The following is a 16,816-nucleotide window of genomic DNA, read 5'->3' on the forward strand; positions in this document are numbered from 1 at the left end:
ATTGTAGAATTGTTTGCTTGAAAAATCACACAACCATGAAACCCCTCTACGCTCATTCTCATCTTACAATGTTAAGCTTTCATTTGTATGCCCTTTGAGGATCATTTTGGGATGGACCTAAACTCAAATTTGAATGTTCGTACATCGGCCTCCACCCAACATCATCCGTGTAGAGGAAAGAGGGCTTCTAACATTTGAAAAATCTTATACTTATTGTTTGGGAAAAGGCCTCATAACTTCACTTAGCTAGTTGTTTTAGCATGAACCTTAACCTAACTTTAACAAAAAAACCTAACTCCATATGGGACTACTTTTTAACTAAAGTTAGACATCTACATTTCGTGTTTCCACGGTATGAATGGGGAACAAATCTACCGATAATGATGGTTTGGTGTAAGAGTTTTGCGACATTTGAGCAAATTAGATTCAATAGATCTAGAACAAGGCTGTGAACATGGATCAAGTAGAAGAATAGCAAGGCTGACAACAATTACTCACCATACATCCCGTGCAAGTTCTTCATTTCTTTTCGTGTGCAACGAACAAACTGCAGCTGAGATTAGTTATGTTTGAAAACTAATCCCCGACTTGTTAATTTAAATGCTTCCTCTATTCCCTTGCTTTCTCCTTCCAAGTAGTCTCCGGATCTTGAAAACAGAAGTTGCCAAAGGGACAAAAACATCAACCTCTTCAATGGGACTTTTTCGAGTTTAATCCCATTTTTCAACCAATAATCTACACTAATCTTCCATTTGGAAAACCTTGAGTCAGTTGGGATCATTAGGTGTATGAGATGTTGAACGCTAGTGACAACGATGTCAGAACTTCCTGTATGAAATTTATGTGCCTGGAGGCGAGTTTAGTTTTAGTGTGACCAATTTTTAGTTAACTAATTAACAAGTCGATACAGGTAGACAACCATTGCTTGTCTTTTCTTTCCTTGTCTTCATACGCTCTGTCTGATATCCTAGTATAAAAGCCGTTCTCTCTCTTTATAAAATGGGATTTCAGAAGATAAGCTTACGTCCGCCTAGTTTTTCTCCTTTGACGCCTCGCTAACATTGGACAGGACGGAGAAGAGGGGAAGTCAAGACACAGGAGATGTCAGGACGTGGGGACGGAGGTTAAGTCTGGACCCAGTCTTTCTTCAAGTTTCTGAGGTCGTTTGAATTTCAAACACTCAGCCCTCCTCCTGTCATGTCTGAACTAACGATCTGCGTCCATGAATTCTTCATTGGTTTGATTGAGTTGGCAGGCAAAATCCCGATTGCAGAAGCCATGGGTTATTATTATTTTTTTACATCTTGCTCTTCTTAAAAGCCATAATTTTATCTGGACAATCTGTGTTCATCAAAGTAAAAGTTTTCCGAGGAGCGAAAACCATTCCAAGCTTGAAGATAGGGAACATAAAGTATACCAACAAGAAGATAAAGAAAACGCGGCGGCTGCATTGTCTATTGTTAAATGAACGCCGACTTGGGCGTGTTCAACTTGCGAAAGTGAATCCTTCCTCGTTTTCTTTTTTAAATTCATAAAAATCTAACTAACATCTGTTATTCTTATTTTGGTTTCAGATCCTGTGAAAACTATTCGCTGGGTGTGATTAATAGTTCAAAGTCTGCTTGGCCGATTGTGTAATCTGTAGATGTAGTCTGGAAAGCAAAAATCCTGTTACCCATGTAAAATTTTTCCACTAACATGGTCAACTGTGAATCACCATGGCGATCTCTACGTGCCCAACACAAAGCAGAGGGAGGCAATTCCCCCTCCTTAACCTAATCGAAAGAAGTTTTTTTGGCTCTCATTAGAGGCTGGAAAAGTTAAAAGTCACTTAAGAAATCTATATTGAGGATTTTTTAATGCAAAAAAAACAAAAAATGATACACGCTTTCGCATGATCAATTGGAAAGGGTACGAACATTCAAACTGTTGGATCATTTTTAAAATGAACCCACAATTTGCTTGTCAGTAGCCTTTCCATTCATGTGGAAGCTTCTGTAAGAGTATATTAGTCTTGTTACCCAGTGAAAAAATTAAAATATAGTCATCAACATACCCAATTTTTAAAACAAGAGCTTCACAGGTGCCTCTAACAAAAACTGCATTTTGATGATAACTAACACATATATGTTGGCTAATCATGGAAAGAGAATTTTCCAGTAAAAAAAAGAGTCTTTCTAGAATTTTTGCTAACTGGATTCGAATCCAGACCTAGATTTTTGCTAACTGGATTCTAAATGAAAAAAAATAAAAAATAAAAAATAAAAAGATGTGCTTTCCACTTACAAAAAGTTTTGAAATTAAATAAGGATTCAAACACCAACCCCCTTCCCCTAAGGATTCAAACCCATTGATTGAGAAAGACTTGAAAAGGGAGATGGATTCAAACCAAAACAATAGGATGTGAACCCTCGGGCAAGCCAAGAAATAAAAAGGATGCAAACCCGACTTATAGAAACTTTTAACTCTAAAGAAGAATTCTAATCGTGTACGAAGAAAACACATTGTAGAGATCAAACCCATGGGAGCATTCAAATCCATATGAGGGAAATTCAACAATAGAGATGCAAACCCGAGAAACATAAACTTTTGGAATTAAAGGTGGATTGGAACATTCTAAGGAGATGAAGACTATAGTATCCTACTCAGGGGTGGATATGACTACAAAATCAGACCGTTTGAAGGAATGGTTTCGAATCTTTGGCACTGGTTTTGAACCCTTGCTATAGAAACTCTTGTCAGAGTGGTTTCGTCCACTCTTGCAGGTGGTAACTTTCCGCACATAACAAATCGGTCTGTTGGGTTGTATTGGCTAGCCGTTGTCATGGTATCAGGGCTGGGCACGCCACGTCCCGCGTTCGAATCCCATGAGAGGCGGTCAAAAATGGGCGGGGTGGGTGTCAGAGTGGTTCCGTCCACTCTTGTAGGCGGTAGCTTTCCGCACCTAACAGATCGGTCTGTTGGGTTGTATTGGCTAGCCGCTGTCAACTCTAACTTTTCATAATATCAAGGGAAATTTCAATGAGTTATTTGTCTCCAAATTTTGAAAGTGATCTGCCAACATGTTCAGCAACAAAAATGAGATTTATTGTTTATTTTTGTGATTTTTTTGGAGCATATTCTTACCTATTTTTAAAATACCAAAATCAACCTTATCCACTCTAACGGGTAGTTTTTTAACATTGAGAAACATGTTATATATGTGGAACTTGACCCAAACTTCTAGACACACTTGCTTACAAGAATTTTAAAGCTCCCAAGTTCTCTCTAGTAATTCCTCAACAGTGCTCATGCCATTAAAAGCTAGGAAATGTTTTAAGCCAAGTTTGCTATTGAAAATTAAGTATTCATGTGCATTGATTTTTAGATCTATTTTCAATACTTGCTTTCTGAAATGTGAAAGGTAATTCCTTTTTTTATACTTTTTGGGCTTGATCTTAATATTATTTGATTAGGTTTTTACAATCCTTCCATGTAGCTATCTTTTATATAGCATTCAAGAGCCTTGATCTTTGAAACTCATATCATTAGTGCTACTAAAAACTGTTGGTAGATTCACCCTTGGGTTGGTTTAATCCATTTGACATTTTATTATTATATCCGACTTACAAGAGGTATATCTTCTCATTGACTATAAGTAACCCTTGCAAAACTTGTCAAATATGATTGGAAGTTGTAAAATACCTTAATTGAGACCTAGGTGTTTGTACCTAGAAGCTCTTGACCATAAATCCCAAGGTGTTTGGGCTGATTTCTTGAGGTTCTAAGTTGCAGATATCATTTGGCTAATTATAGTGACATCCTTTTAATTCTAAGGCAAGAGCTCCCTAACGGTGGAGTAGCAATTTGAAATATTGATTGTGAACCACTAGAGGAATTCTTGGAGTAGTGGTTGATTGGATTCTTTCTGTGTTTTGATTGTTACATGTGTAAGTAATTATAAATTAGTCATAAATTTTTATAAACCTATTCACCCGCACCCCCTACCCCCTCTAAGTTTATCCTTGTAGAACCTAACAAATGGAAGCGGAATAAGTACACTCGTTAAGCAGGGTCAAACCTTAAGTTGAATGTTAAAGATCTAGAAATGGCTAGTAACTTCTCTCAAGGCTTTTCTAATGGTATCAGTAACAAAACCTCATCTATTTAATGGAACTAACTAATCCTCTTAGAAGTATAGTGTGAAACACTTTTTGGGATATAAGTTTGATTTATGGGAAATCACTACTCAAGGACCCCACATTCCCACAAAATGGGAAGGTGACAAATAAATAGAAAAGTTGCCAAAGGAATAAACTAATGACGAAAAAGAAAAAGTGTTTTTGAATCACAAAGCCTTAAACATACTTTTGTGCCCTTTTAATTACTACGGAGAATTCTAGGGTCATTGGTGCAACTAGTGCCTAGGAGGTTTGGGACAAACTTGAGGTAAAAGAAGCAAAAGTAAATTTCTTACAAACTAAAATGAAAATTTGAGGATGAAACCAGGAGAATCCATTGAAAGTATGCGTGAAAGATGTAATGGAAAAGTAGGTAAAGTTCTTAGAATCTTGCCCAAGTTTATAGCCATCAATAAACCTAGAGCAAAAGAGGTAATTATTTTTGAACTAATGGAAAATCTTCTTACATGTGAGATGAGCCTTAAAGAATTTGAGAAAGAAGATAACAAGAAAAAGAAAAGCAATCATGCATTGTCAGTAAATGATGATGATTCTGGTTACAAACTAATTTGGATGATGAGGCTATTGTTATTTGTTGAATTTAGGACCTCATGATTAGAACCTAGAGCAAAGTAAGAGAGAGAGAGAGAGAGAAAAAGAGAAGAAGAAGAGAAGAAAGAAGAGAAGAAGAGAGAGAACTTGGATAAAGAAGCGATAAAAAGAGAAAAAGGGAGAGAGCCTTTAGGTTAAGAGAGCTTGGACGAATTTGAAGAAGGGGAGAGAAACTTGATTGAATAACCCTTCAACCAAGACCCTTATTTATACTTTTTCCATTACATATTTAAGTAAATTCCTCAATTAATTAGGATCCTTGATTACATCAATCAATTACATCGATCAAGGAAGATTAAAAAATCTTCCACCTCGTGTGAAGACACCTCATGCCACCTCTTGGACGTGTAGGCATAGTAGGCATGGTCCCACCTTCTAACACTCCCCCTCAAGCTAGGGGTGAGAAAACATTGTAGATGCCCAACTTGCTACAAATGGAGGACAATATTTTATGAGTCATTGGTTTGGCGAGAATGTTTGCAACTTGTCCTTGTGAAGAGATATGTTTGAGAGATAATATACCCGTTTAGAATTTCTCTCCTATAAAGTGGTAATTTACCTTAATGTGTTTTGTTCTTTCATGGAAGACCAAATTTAAGGTGATATGAAATGAAATTTGATTATCGTAATATAGATCCATTGGAGCTTCTTTATAGAATCTCAGTTCAGTGAGAAGGGACTTGATTCATGGAAGTTCACTGATTGTATGTGTCATTGCCCTTTATTCTACTTCTGCACTAGACCTTGCAACTACATTCTTCTTCTTGCTTCTCCATGTAACTAAGTTTCCTCCAACCATTGTACAGTATCTCAAAGTTGATTTTCTCTCATTCGGGGATCCAACCCAATCTGCATCTGAGAACCCTTCTATGTTGAAGTGACCATGGTTCTTATAGATAGCCCTCTTCCTGGAGCTCCTTTCAAGTATCGCAATATTCTTTCTAGTCCTTAACAATGAGTAAGTTGTAGTTTGTGCATGTATTGACTTACCATACTTACAACATAAGAGATATCCAGCCTTGTTATAGAGATAAATGATTTTTTCCACAATTCTTTGATATTTTTTGATATCCAGATCTTCTCCAATGCCTACAGATAATTTTATATTTGAATCCATAGGAATTTTTGTTGGTCTACATCCCATCATTCTTGTCTCCTCTAGTAAATCAAGGACATACTTCCTTTGAGAGAGTATAATCCCATGTTTGGACTGTCGTACTTCAATACCAAGAAAGTATTTAAGTAGTCCAAGATCTTTTGTCTTGAACTCTTCACATATTTTTTCCATGGTTTTCTAAATGCCCTCGAAATCACTACTGATTAAGACAATATCATCAATATAGATGAGAAAAAGTACTTTCCCTTTAAGGGTGTTTTTAATAAACACGAAGTGATCCACAAAACATCTTGGAAATTTGGCCCATATCAGTACTTGGCTAAATTTATCAAACCATGCACGAGGAGATTGTTTCAGACCATAGAGAGATTTCTTCAATCGACATACCGACTCCCCCTCAACCACAAATCCAGGTGGATTTTGCATATAACTCTTTTCTTTTATGTCCCCATTGAGGAAAACATTCTTCACATCAAGTTGATAGACCGGTCAGGAAGAATTAGCAGCAAGGGATAATAAGATACGTACCAAGTTCAATTTGGCTATCGGATAAAAAATTTCCTCATAATCGATCTCATAACATTGAGTATAGCCTTTGACAATGAGGCAAGCCTTAAGGTGAGTAATTGGCCCATCTAGATTATGTTTTATCGTACAGACCCACTTAAAGCCCACTGATTTCTTACCTTAAGGAAGAGGAACTAGAGCTCATGTTTAATTTTCATAGAGTGCCTACATTTCCTCTTCCATTGCCGCCTTCCACCTTAGATGTTTCAGAGCTTCTGATAAGTCCTAAGGTGTTTGGGCAGGTGTTGTACTTTGGTCTCTTTAGCTCTAAGCTATAGATGCCATTTGGCTAATTATAGTTAAATCCATTAATTGTAGAGAGTGGAGTATAATCTTGAATATTGGTTATGAACCACTATAAAAATCCTTGGTGTAGTAGTCGATTGGTTTATTTCTGCATTTTGGCCCAAACCATTTAGGTTTATCCTCATATGACCTAACAAATACATACTGTTAATCACAATGGTTGACAAGGTCACAACATGACATGTTAAGTGCAAGCTTGGAGTCCCCTCTAATCTAAAATTTTGTGGTTTCACCAAAAATTTAGAGGAGGCCCTTTCTCATTTACAAAGGAAAGGAAGGCATTCCTCATCCTTATCCCAGTAAAAGATATTTTCTTTTTTTCCTCTCTCATTCAGTGCCTTAAAAGCTGAAATTCATTCAAGAAAATTGATTATTAGGAGTATAAAGGACTAAGGTCCCAAGTTAACCTGGATTAGACCTTTTTAAAACAAAAAGTCATCCGTTATATATATGAGATCAGGTTTTTGCTCATTCTTACATATTGAAGGGTTACAATTATAAATCTATCTCCCTATTTATCCAATTATCAAGTAGAATAATATGAAATTACCTTCACCAATATCCATTCTATATTTCAATTTAACAAGCTATGTGAAAGGAAATATGTCTCTTAGGCAAATACTTACATAGATGAGAATCTATATCTGTTATCCATCTTCAAATGTATGAGTAAAACGGTAGAATATGTAATGGAGCAAAATTGCAGCCTTAATGGAAGCAGGTTGTATTGGCATTGTCAATTAACATCATCCCACAGCTTGAAAGTCGTAGTAGGCCTAAGTAGAATGTATTGTTTACAACACAATTAGAAGAAGTTGAGAAATAACATCCTAAGAACGACATCCAGTTAAAGAATAATTTCCACATAACAAACCCAAGAGATAAAGAGGAAAAAAATCTTTGCAAGTTGGCCCCAATTTTTCATTTTATATGCTTCTTTTACTGCCTAGTATTTGTTCGTATTTGTTATATCCATTACTGTCATTGTGTATGCACTCTTTACGTTTCCTACTTGAAATTTTAAGGTGATTGAGTGACAAGAGAAAATATCAGTAAATTGTCATTTATATCAATATTTCGTTGTCATCGTAGTTGAGTCTAATATATGTTGTCACCTGACTGGGTCAGTGCTTGGGTTGGGTTTCAAGACAATTTGATTTAAGGTTTCTAACCTTTTGAAGCTTTTTTCCTTTTCAAGAGGGCATTAGTTTTAACTCCAGTTCATGACATTTTACTTGATTCACTGAGCAACTCGGCGTAAGGAGACAGTATCAGGAGAGAAGAGGAAAACGAAGGTAGAGAAACGAAACAAAAACGAAAGACAAATAAAAGCGTCAACATCCCGTTTCAGTAGCAAAAATTATAATTTCCATAGAAAGCAGACTTTGTCAAGAATATACATAGTTCAGTTGAAATGTCATCATTGAAAAACGTCCATGAGCACGGTCTAATTAAGATTGGTGGAGTCCTCCCGTTCAAGACAAGACGATTAATACTCAGAAAACAGTCTTGACTTTCATGTTAATTAGAAACTAAAATAATATCGCAGGTTCAAGTGGCACTTTCGAAGAACTTTCAGCTTTCATACTTCTCTTCTTCTCCGTTCAAAACCAGTGACATATACGCTGCAAAAAGAAGAAGACGATTTTTAGCATTTAAAACTGAGCAGTTGAGTCTGCTAATCCCTTTCTAGTCTGCAAAAAGACTAGAAGATATTTTCAAGAAGTTGACTTCGATTTTATCTTTCCGAAGAGTGTTTATTTTTTCTTTTCCATTGCAGAGCTTAAATTTTGTCTTCAACCCTTGGTGAACATTTAATATTAATATCCAACCCTTGTGATTTTTTCTGTTGATAACGAAAGTAACGACTAAAACATCAATTCTGGCCGGAAAATTTTGGCCCTTTGGTTTACGTTAGCTTCAATAAGGAAGGTGTCGTCACGATTTGCTTTTAAAGAAAGATCTCACGAGGTTGCTCAGATTGTGCAATGTCTAGTCATCTGAGTCACCAAACACGATAGATCAAAACTCAAAGATGGGTACCTAATCCTCCACTTTTGACTTAATAACTACCTTTCCGTTTCCAGGAAAATCATCCCGTGGAAAACCAACGTCAGGTTGTAGAAGTGAGAAGGAATAGAGAAGAATTGTTCGTAGTAAAACCCTATCACGAGTCGAGGAAGAAGCTTCTCTCTGGGCGGCTTTGTTACAGCTGAAGACTAAATTATCTTGAGTCTCAAACCCTTCCAGAAACCAGTAAACGGTATGTTTTATCTCAAGCATTTCCATGCAGTCGTTTCTGAAGCAGTCATGGTTACAATGGCCGTCATCAGAAACTTTCGAATTTTACCTACTTTGTAGAAGACGAGGGAGGAGGAGATACAAGCATAAAAAAGAAGAACAGGCTTTTGCTCTCAAGGCACGGGTAAATTTGTGCAAGAAGAAGAAGGAACCAGCAACAAGCATTCAATCACGACACACGGCTTTGACGCAGAAAACAATCAGGACTACTCAACCCAGAAGAATTAAATTAACAAAAGCCTAGGTAATTCATCAACCGTTAAGCTGGCCTAAGAAATCAGAAGTTTCAGGAAACAAATGAAAATGGAATCCGTCGTCTCCCCGGTCAAATAAAGGATGAGTAGAGCTGAGGTTGGACAGCTAAATCTCATATGGAGTCGAGTCAGAGCACTCAAACGCATCAACTCACATGACTACGATTCAGACAGTTTGCACGCACTAAACAACCTCGAAACCAATCAAATATCAAATAAAATAGACGGAAATTTGACCAAATACACTAATGGAATAGCAGGTGAGAGAGGTCTCTCAACCATGATACATAGTATAATTTGTGTATCAAATTGAAAAAGTCGTGCCGGTGTTAAATAATAGTCTCACATAGATTAGTGAGTACAAAGATCTTGGATTTATTTAGTTAGGAAAAAAGTTTCTAACTTGGGCAGTCATTCACTGTAATCAATCTTCCACTTCAGTACAAACACCAAATGATTACAGTGGCTCCACCTATTAAACTTCTCAAAGAAGGTTCTAGGACTCTATTTGAGACCATAAATGACTTTCGAAAGCCGACAATCCTTACTCTCCTCCCCTGTGTAATATAGTCAAAGTGTTGCTTCATATATACCTCCTCAAATAACTAACCATAAAAAAACACATTTTCCACATCAAGTTGGAATAGACACCAATGTTGATTAACCATCATATAAATTAAAACACAAACCGAATTAAGGCAAACCACAGGAGAAAAAGTATCAACAAAATTAACACCATAAGTATGGGTAATAGCCCTTAGTGACCAATTGAGATTTACAATTATTGATGGAGCCATCAAAATTGTATTCTACCACATATACCCAATGACAACCACCAGCCATACCGGTAGTGGCCAAATCACAACAACTCCCAAGTACCTCGAGAAACCAGAGCCTCCATCTATCTAAATGCACAACAACATTTTTGCACAAACATGGGAACTAACATAGTAGACAAAAGGAGGCAAAAGCACAAAAAGGACGAAAATAAATGATAAAAAGTAACATAATCAAAATCAAACATAAGATACAAAGTACTAGGCTTCAAGCAAGAAGCCTTGTGCAAGGAAATTAGAAGATAATGATTATAAAACTAAAGTATTACTGGATCATCAAAGAACCAAACATAGGAACAAGCAAAGAAGCCCAAGCATGAGTACCCCCATAGGATTATGTTCTTGTAAATCAGCAGCAACAAACTCCCCCTAACCAGAAACAATATTTGTAGGCACAAGAACAACCAAAGACATAGATACCAAAACCAGAAAACACGAGAGAAGGAGAACTAGACTACGGAACTTGTTCAAAAATGTGACACTAGTTGAAACAAAAACCTCTGAGTATAAGTATCATAACAACAATACCCCTTTTGAAAGTACCCTAAAAACGGACATTTAACTGCTAATAGAGACAATTTATCGAGAGGAATGCCAATTTAAAGAAAACAAGTACAACCAAAAATACGCAATGGTAATTCAAAGACAAGAGAATGAGGTTGAAGAAATCAAAAGGGAGCCTAGCCACCCAAAACAAAGGAAAGAGCCTTGTTGATCAAATAACATATTGTGAGAACCACCTCTCCCTATAAAGATTTTGAAACATGCATATGAAAAGGCAACGATCGAGCATCAACAAGTAAATATCTATTCTTTTTCTTAATAACTCCATTTTGTTGGGAACTATACACGCATGATGTGATAAATAATACCATGTTGAGCATAATAACGAGCAAACCGAGAATTACGATATTCAGAGCCATTATCCATAAGAAAATCTGAATAGATCCACCAAATTGTGTTTTTATTTCTCAATGAAAATGAGTAAACACATCAAATACCATTGTCTTGGCCTTTAAAAAATACACCCACATGTCCCAACTAAAATTATCAACAAAAGTCACAAAATACTGACAACTAAAAATACTAGGAATACCCAATGCATCAGAGTGAACTAAATGAAATGGAGAAGAAATCCTAGTATCAATCCTACTAAATAAGAATAGTAGTGATGTTTCCCAAATTGATAGGATTCACACTCAATTTACATGAAATAGATGAAAATAGTTGACAAATCTTCTTCATATGTGGATGTCCCAAACGAAGATGTCAATCATAAATAGAGGGAGAACTAGCAAGAGCAATGGGTTCAGTAGGCTGAGCACGCGGATGAAAATCAAATTAATAAAGACCACCCTTCTCATAACCTATACCATCACCATCTTCAACAATAGGTCCTTAAACACACAATACGAAGGAAAGAATGTGATTAAACAATTTAATTATGTAATCTTACTAATAGACAACAAACTCACAAGAAAATTAGAAACTCAAGAAAAAATAATAATGATAAAAAAGGAAAAGCATGAATAACACCTTCACCACCAACGTAGAACTGAAGACATCAACAAGAACAATATATGCAATAGATGATGAACAATCAAAAGAAGAATAGATGGATTTATTACCTGTCATATCGTCTAAAGCACCTGAATCTAGGAACCAACTTGAGCCAAGACTAACATGGAAGATAGTAGTACTTCAATGACCAAAAAACACTTTGGAAGTAGCAGACGTGCTTGGTTGTGACAAAGGACCAAATGCCTCTGAGGTAGGACTCACTTTCCATTTTTTAACTAGTTTTGACAACTCATCAACAAAGATACTATCACCAGGATAACTCACAAGCCCTAGATCTACAATGTTGTTAGCACCCACTTGCTTACCAACACAGTCCTAACACTGTGTAGAAATGTGACCAACCTTACCACATGAATAGCAAGTCCCATCATGATTATCTTGGCTTCTACCTTTACCTCCATAGCTACCTCTACGACTACCCCTACCTCAACCACCATTTTCTCTTCCTTGAGGATTTTCCAGTGGACTATCCAAACTAGAGGAAGAATATAAGGGAACATTATTTTGAGAAGCAACCAAATCAATAGAATCACTAGTTCTTGTAAGAGTTCTCTTAACTTGAAGAATTAATGCATAGGTACTAGTAAATCTGGGTGTATCTACACTGGATAACATCTGAGCACAAATACTATCATACTCTAGGCCCAAGTTTTGCCAGTTGTTTCCTCAACTAACCATCATCTGTAGTATGAGGATGATAAAACTCTGTTATAAGATACGATCAAGCTCGAGTGTCATTGATGTAATAAGTCTATGATATTTTTGTCTTTGATTCATACCTACTAGGATAAAGGGTGTGATTGTAATTATTATATATTTGACATCTATAAATAAAGCTTAAGGGGGAGGATTAGGGAAACAAGCTCACTACCCTAATCCTCTCCTCTCTTTCACCAACAAGTCCTCTCTCTCTCACACTTAGTCGTCCATCTTCTTACTCTTCTTTCTCTCTTCTTTCTCTCTTCTTTTCCTCTTCTTTCGTCCTTTGTTTTCTACCTTACATTGAAGTCATCAACCATGAAATCAAAGCAAGGTTTTGAGGATTCCCCATTCAAGATTTCTTTTCCCTCATTCGGTGCCATGGTATAGCTTGAAGAGCTCGACATAAATTGTTTTTTACACATTCAAGATAAGTATTTTCTTATTAAATTAATTGTTGTTTTTCACCCATGATTGAAGGCTAGAAGATGCTTGTTTCTGCCCACTTTGTGTATATTTTCTTAGGCTGTTGTGTCATAAGAAACAACACACCTTTGCACATGTTTACTACATAATCCGAATTATGGCAAATTGTATCTATGCTTCTGGAAAAAAAAATTGAATCATCATGAAGTGTTTTATGATACCTAGAGGTTCTAAGTAGGAATATGTGAGATTCTTAAAAAAAATTGAGTTGTTTCAATCCAAGAACAACAAGACAACTCTGAATTGTTTCGGTGACAAGTTGGTCTCTTTGATTTAGTTTTATGTTTCCTTTTACCGGTTCTCTTGGCTCACATTTGAATTACAGCAACTTAACAACAACCTCCCTTAGTTCCCTCTTGGCCTTTTTGCTTTCCCTTGAGTTCTAGAAATTGAAAACCTACCTGAACGTGTTGATTAGAGGACCTGTGTTACACATCAGTTAAGAGAAAGACTGCTGGAAACAAAAATCCGAATAGCAAGCTTTCTAACATTGAATTGTTGCTTGGAAAGACTCAACTGAATTGAAACACCAATGGAGTACTTACTCCCCTTGAGGTGAAATTAAAGGTGTTATACCTTTTTCATTAGTTCACACTAATGTGTGGACCCTTAAATAGTTCTAATATTTCTCAATCCAAATACTTTATTACCCTTATTGATGATTTTACTCGGATTAGATAGTTATTTTTTATTTAAGGACAGATCAGAAGTCTTACCTTTCTTCAAATCCTTTTGTGCTATGATTTATACTCAGTTTAATACAAACTTAAAGGTTCTTCACTTAGATAATGCAAAGGAATATATGTCGGGAGAATTTCAATCCTTTTGCAAGAACAATGGAATTATTCATCAAACTTCTTGTGTTTACACACAATAAAAAATGGTGTGGCTGAGATAAAGAATAGCCATCTACCTGGGCAAATGCATGTCCCCCATTTATATTTATCACATGCTATTCTTACAGCGTGTATTCTCATCAATAGGTTGTCTTCCTCGGTTCTTAATGACAGTTCCATGTACTCTCTCCTCTTTCCTAGTGAAGGTATGTTTTCCTTTCCTTTGAAGGTGTTTGGGTGTACTTATTTTGTTCATGTCACATCTCGACATACTACTAAATTAGACTCGAGGGCGATCAAATGTATTTTTTTGGGCTACTCTGGTACCCATAAAGGATATGTATGTTGTAATCCTTCTCTCAAAACAAATGTTTATATCCAGAGAGCAACCTTTTTATTCAGTCATTGGTGCCCCACCTGGTTTTTCTTCTAGTAACCAGTTTCCTAAGCCTATTGTGCCTATCAAAGACTCAACATTTCATGCAGTGATGATGTACCTCTTTTGCCCCCAAAGTATTGGCTGACACTACACCTGTTGAGTCTCTAGATCTTTCTAAGGTACGTTCTTCTTCTCTTCCTCGTGTTTTTGGTCCTCCTTTTGATACTAGATCAATTGCTCTTTGAAAAGAGACTAGGTCATGAACCCGACCATCTACTTCTCACCCGATCTCTAATTTTTATCTACTCTTCAGTTGTTTCCATCTTATTGTAACTTCCTTGCTTCTATTTATCATATTTCTAGTCCTCAATCATATCAAAAGGCCCTCCAACATCCAGGATGAAAAATAACCATGGATGAAGAGATAGACACCCTATATGAGAATCAGACTTGACAACTTGTTCCACTTCCATTAGATAAACAACTGGTGGATTGTAAATTTTATTCACAATTAAGCATAATCTAGATGGTTCTGTTACTTATCTTAAAACTCGACTGATTGCCAAAGGCTATACTCAGTGCTTTGGTGTCGACTATGAGGAAACATTCTCCCTTGTAGCCAAGCTCAACTCGGTAAATATTTTATTATCTCTTGTTGCTAACTCTCGATGTTTTGTTTATCAGCTTAATGTGAAAAATATTTTTTACAATGGAAATATTAAGGAAATCTACATGAAGCAACCACCTGGGTTTGTGGTTGAGGGGGAGATGGTATGGCACTTACAGAAGTCTTTATATGGTCTGAAGCAATCTCTGTGTGTTTGGTTTGAAAATTTTAGTCAAGTTATGCTTCAGTTTGGGTTCACAAGGTGCTCTATGGAATACTTTGTATTTGTCAAACAAACTAATAAGGGTGTGATGCTACTTGTTGTGTATGTGGATGATATTATTTTGACAGGCAGTGATACAAACAGTAGTCAACTCAAACACAAAATATGCAATCATCTTAAGACAAAGGACTTGGGACTCCTCAAGTACTTTTCTTGGCATTGAAGTCCTTCAATCCAACAATGGTATTATTCTATCACAGAGAAAATATGTATTTGACTTACTTAAAGATATAGGAATGATGGGATGCCACCCGATTGACACTCGTATGGATACAAATGCAAAGTTATGTGCTTGCACTGGAGAAGATGTTGATGAGAGCAGGTACCAAAGGTTTGTCAATAAGTTTTATCTTACCATGACCAGACCAAATATCTCCTTTCTAGTTAGTGTTGTTAGTCAATACATTCATAAACCTCAGATTTCTCATTAGCAGGCATCGAAGAGAATCTCAGATACTTGAAAAAGGCTTTGGGTCAAGGGGTATTATATAAGTATCATGATCATCTTAATATTGAAAACTTTGTCGATGCAGACTACGCTAAATCTTCGGATGATAGAAAATCCACTTCAGGGTATTGTACATTAGTTGGATGCAACCTTATTACATGGAAGAGTAAAAAATAAAATGTAGTTGCAAGCTCTAGTGCCAAGGCTTAATGTTGAGCTATGGCACATGCAGTAAGCAAACATTTATGGATTAAATCCCTCCTAGTAGAGTTGAGATTTAACAGAGATCGTCCTATGGAACTGTACTGTGATAATCAAGTTGTAATCCACATTATCTCCAATACAGTCTTTCATGAGAGAATAGAGCATATTGAAGTTGATTGTCACTTTGTCAAAGAGAAGCTGCAAGCAGGCATTATATATCTCAAACATGTTTCATCTCAAAACCAAGTAGCTCAAAAGTCAGGGAATATACGATGTCTTCTCACCAACAGCTCAAGGGGGAGTGTTAAAATATATGATCAAGTTTGGGTGTCATTGTCGTAATAAGTTATGATTTTTTTATTCACACCTACTGGGAGGAAGGGTATGATTATAAGTATCATATTTTTGACATCTATAAATAAAGCTTAAGGGGGAGGATTAGGGCAACAAGCTCACTAACCTAATCCTCTCCTCTCTTTCACCGATGAGCCCTCTCTCTCTCTTGCACTCAATCATCACTCTTGTCACTCTCTTTTCTCTCTTCTTTCCCTCTTCTTTCTCTCTTCTCTTATTCTTCCTTCTTCCTTCTTTGTCTACCTTACATTGAAGTTATCAACCATGAAATCCTGAAAACTACAAACTCAAAGTTCTTGTAATAACTTATTTAGTTTGCCAAAATAGCAATTACACTCCATGGTCCATGTTGAATAGTAGACAGGTTGGAATGGCTATAATATATCTTAGACAAATTATTTTCATGAAGGTATCGTGTCTTCATTTCAACCCAAATTTCCTTAGCAATGGCACAATAAACTACCTGATCTTGAATTGTATGTTTCGTACTATTGATTAACCAAGTGGTGACCATGAAATTATCCTTCTTCCACACTCTAGAAGCATGACAGAATTCAGTTCTTTGGTAGTTAAGCTAGGAGAGTCAAATTTAGAATGTTTTGAGGTGACTTGGGTCCAAACAAGAAAAAGAAGGGACACTAGCCTAGAGGTAATTTTCTTGAGAAAAGTTTAAAAGGTTAAGTAAAAAGCGGAGTCTTAAGCGAAAAGGTCATGCTTAGAGTGTGAGTCTTAGTTTCCTATTAGGAGTCCTAGTTTCCTACTTGATGTAATCTCTAAAGTAAGAGT

This window comes from Aristolochia californica, unplaced genomic scaffold, assembly GCF_029961685.1.
Source record: "Aristolochia californica isolate CCGP_79_NKW_82.1479 unplaced genomic scaffold, dmAriCali1.0.hap1 SCAF_10, whole genome shotgun sequence".
Taxonomy (NCBI): domain Eukaryota; kingdom Viridiplantae; phylum Streptophyta; class Magnoliopsida; order Piperales; family Aristolochiaceae; genus Aristolochia; species Aristolochia californica.